The sequence below is a fragment of the Silene latifolia genome, chromosome 7 (assembly GCF_048544455.1).
Source record: "Silene latifolia isolate original U9 population chromosome 7, ASM4854445v1, whole genome shotgun sequence".
Classification (NCBI taxonomy): Eukaryota; Viridiplantae; Streptophyta; class Magnoliopsida; order Caryophyllales; family Caryophyllaceae; genus Silene; species Silene latifolia.
In genome coordinates this window covers 53,430,709-53,434,798 of record NC_133532.1, presented here as the reverse complement: position 1 = coordinate 53,434,798, position 4,090 = coordinate 53,430,709, and the positions used below count along the sequence as shown (strand labels likewise).

The 4,090-nt window shown below is 41.6% G+C and overlaps 1 non-coding gene across 1 annotated transcript; it reads left to right on the top strand.

Moving 5' to 3' along the window:
* Nucleotides 1-1,012: 1,012 nt before the first annotated feature.
* On the top strand, nucleotides 1,013-1,119 carry LOC141593205 (small nucleolar RNA R71). Its single transcript, XR_012521308.1, has one exon. It is a non-coding gene; the product is annotated as a small nucleolar RNA R71 (small nucleolar RNA).
* Nucleotides 1,120-4,090: the final 2,971 nt, after the last annotated feature.

The following is a 4,090-nucleotide window of genomic DNA, read 5'->3' as shown; positions in this document are numbered from 1 at the left end:
TGTTCTTTATCATCTTCAAAAGCTCAAATTCAGAGAGCTCACCTTGGGGTTCTTGATAAGGTTGGTTGGCTATGGGTAAAGGGAACTCATAGTCATACCGAGCATTGGAACCTTGGTTGTTGTTTTGTCCCCCTTGGAAGTTAGCTCTAGGACCATTGTTGTTGAAGTTTGATCCTTGACCTTGTTCTTGAAACCCTTGAACATACCCTTGCCCAAATCCTTGGTTTGCTTGGTTCACTTGATTCCCTTGGTAAAACCCTTGGTTGTTTTGATTTCCACCAAAATCTTGGTATCCTTGTGGTTGATTCCCATAATTTTGGTTTTGATTGTTGTTTGTCCATTGGTTTTGATTCCCGGGGTTAGTTCTTGGGTTGGGGAATATTCCCCTTGGTTGAGCAAAACCGGGTGGATTGTTTGGGGCTTGTGGTTGAAGATGTTGTGGGTTTTGAACATTAGCACTTTTATAGCTAAAGTTCGGGTGGTTCCTTAAACCGGGGTGGTAGAAATTGGTATTAGGATTGTAGACGTTTGGGTTGTTGAAAGGTGGTATTGTGGGTCTTGAATTGTTGTTAAAGCTTTAAAAGCGTTAACCTCTTGAACATTCTCTTTGTAGGCACCATTGTAATTGTTGGCACACAAGTCATATGTATGACCACTCCCTCCACAAAGCTCACAACTTGAACCTTGAACCACTTCCTCCATGGGTGGCCCATGTGAGGTCGCGGCTTGGTGCACTTGATTTCTTTGAAACTTCTCAAATTGTTTTGTGAGTAAGTCGAGCTTGGCATTTGTCTCGGAGTTGGAGGAGTTTTCCTTAGGAAACTTCCCATTCCTTCTTAGTATGTTTCCTCTAAAACCATAGTTTGCTTCCGAATCTACCATTTTCTTGATGAATGTCGTGCCCTCTTTATCACTCAAGTGATCAAATACTCCCCCCGCGGAGGCATTTGCCATATCCTTAGTCCTCGTTAGCAAAGTTTGAAAGAATGTTTGAGTGATGTACCATTCCGGTATTCCATGGTGGGGGAAACTTGCTATCAAGTCTTGATAACGGTCCCAAGCTTCACCCAAAGACTCCCCGTCCTCTTGTTGAAATGTATGAATCTCATTACGGAGCATCGTGGTCTTTGATTAAGGGTAATATTTGGCCATGAATGCTTTAGCCAAGGCATCCCATGTAGTGAAGGTATCCGGTGGGTGAATGTTCAACCATCGGTCCGCCTTGCCCGTCAATGAAAATGGAAACAACATCATTCTCAAGGTGTCTTCGGACACCCCATTCTTTTTCATCATTGAAACCTTCCTCTTAAACTTCCGGAGGTGAGCATGGGCATCCTCTTCAATATGTCCCCCGAACAAATCCTTCTCAATCAACCCGACTTGGGCGGGATGCATTTCAAAGTTGTTTGGGGCCAAGGTGCCAAAATTGATAGGGTTACATGAATCATTATGGTTAGGCCGGTTATGATCTCTAAGAGCCATTTGTGGTGGTGGATTTGGTATTTGATGTGGTGGTGTTTGAGGTGGGCTATTAGAATTGGGGAAGTTATGAAAAGGGTTTCCTAGTAGAGTCTCAATTGTGAGGTTTGGTTGAAGTGTGGTTGTGGTATCAATATTTTGTGGGGTGTGTGAATTTGGTTGGTCAAAGTTTGCTTGAGGGGAACTATTCCTAACTCTCTCAAGGCTCCTTGTCCTCAAGGTTCTAAAAAGCCTTTCGGGGTCGGAGTTGAAGAGAAGAGCTTGGTGGTTCCTTCTAGGCATGCACTTGACAAATCGTTAGTCTCCTAGTGTTTTTACACACTAGGGGAAGGCAAGAAATCACACACTCTACAAAGAACACACAACTACTAAAACAAACTAACAATTGAGATAAGACTAAAGCAAAGACTCTAAGCAAAACTAAGTATAACCTAACGCCATCCTCGGCAACGGTGCCATTTGATGTGTAAGTTTTAACGGTAGGGTCAAGCCGCTTACCACCAACAAAAATTAACCCAATTTAAGCCTAAATCGGGGTCGAACCACGAGGATGGGGTGGATTTCTACTTAGTCTAAATAAGAGTCTAGTCTAGTCAAAAACGAAGAAAAAGGGTTGATTTAAACTACTTGATGCAACTAAACAAACTATTGAAGAAATATGTATTCAATTGATTAAAGGCTAGGGTTTTCGGGGTTATCTAAATGAACTATGGGCAAACAAGTCGATTTAAATAGTCTATGATGAAGGTTTGTCCTAGAATGAGAATCAATCTCTTGATTATCCTAAAGGCGGTCACCAACTCTCATTGAGCAACTATCCATTCTAAAGCATGCAACAAGACCACCACAAACTCTCATTTAATGGAGGAATTAAGCAATCAAGACAAAAGGCACAAGTTCTCACTTACACAATTTATCAAACACCTTGTATGCAATACTAAGAAAGACAAATTCTACACCATAGACTCAAAACAATCAACCTATCATGCCCAATAATCCGATTTAGACTCCCCCTAAACCCTAGAAGGGTAACTACTCACTCATGTTTAGGTTGTTGAAACAAATAAATGGAGAAGAACAAACAACAAAAAGAGAAGACATGATATTGATTCTAGCAATTATAAAAGACAAAACAAAATGTAAACTATTGATTAACAAAGTAAATAAGAGAAGAGATATACCAACAAAAGTAAAGATGATTGCTTTGATTGAATGAATGAAGGAAATCCTCCAAAAATCTCCCAATACAATCCTAAAAAACCAAGTGTAAACAATTGATTCTCACTAATACTAACTAATTTTACTAAGTAATTAATAATTATTATGGAAAGATTAAAGCTTGATTAAGGAAAGATTACAATAATTAGGGAAAGTTTTCAGATCTAGGGTTATGTTTACAAAAGGTTTAGGGAGGAGGTATATATAGTCTTGCATAAGATTAAGAAGAAAAGAGGAAAAAAGAGGAGAAAAGCCCATAATCCATCAGCTGCTGCGTTCTGCCGGTGGACCGGCTGCCGGCCTACCGCCAGAACAATGTCTTCAAAGTCTTCAAATTCTTCCTTGCGTTGCGTTCTACCGGTTGACCGGCTACCGGTGCTCCTACCGGTAGCGAGACCAAACTTCTTTTTCTCCTCTAATTCCAATTCAATCTAGCTGCTGTGTTCTACCGGTGGGCCGGCTGCCGGCCTGCCGGTAGAATACACCCTTCAGCACCTTTCTTCCTTTTTCTTGGTAAAGTGGGGGAGGTGTTCTGCCGGTGGCCAGACCGGCTGCCGGTCTGCCGACAGAACACAACATTCAGCTATTTTCACCTCTTCTTCATGTAAAGGCATTGGAATGCCTTCCTTGCCCCAATTCCTCCATACTCGATTCGATTCCTGCAAGAGGATACACCAAATCACAGGTACGGGGATTGGGCACAAAATACAAGGAAAGGCATATAAAACCGACTCGATATGAGTCGGAATGCGTAAAAGAAAAGGGAAAATTTAGTGCAAATAAATCATATATCACGTACTCGTCGTATGCTTGTTTGATTATGGGTGTTTGATATTGAATGAAGAAATAAAGTACGAAATTGACATGTAAGATTTTGGTGACGAGGAAAACCCAATGTGGGAACAACCGCGGGAGGGACGGTACCCTGCCAAATACTGCACTATCTTTAAATGTGGGAATGAATACAATTGAGACGGAATGTAAGTTCTTCTAGCACGAAGAATTATGTATGAGATCTTGAATGTCCTTCTTTGATTGCTTCCTTGGCTATTTATAGGGTAAGAACCCTACTCGTGTCCTATCATGTTCATGGAAAGGAATATTACTTCCATAACAACTCTTTCCTTAACGCACCATCTCCCTCCATTCTCCCTGATCTCCCTGACTTCTCCCTGAAATCTCCCTAAGAGCTTTCCAAAACGCGGCTCCTTCTTTTCAGTGGGCCTTACCTTCTTCCGTATGCTCCTTGGCCCATTTGCTCTGGCGAACCCTCTTTCGTCCGTGGGCTCCCCTCTTCTTATTTCTTCCTCATGGCCCAACTCTTTAATTATCTATCAGGTCGGCCTTCTCCCATTTAGGTCATTATGCAAATTTTGACCCAAACAGTTTGCTC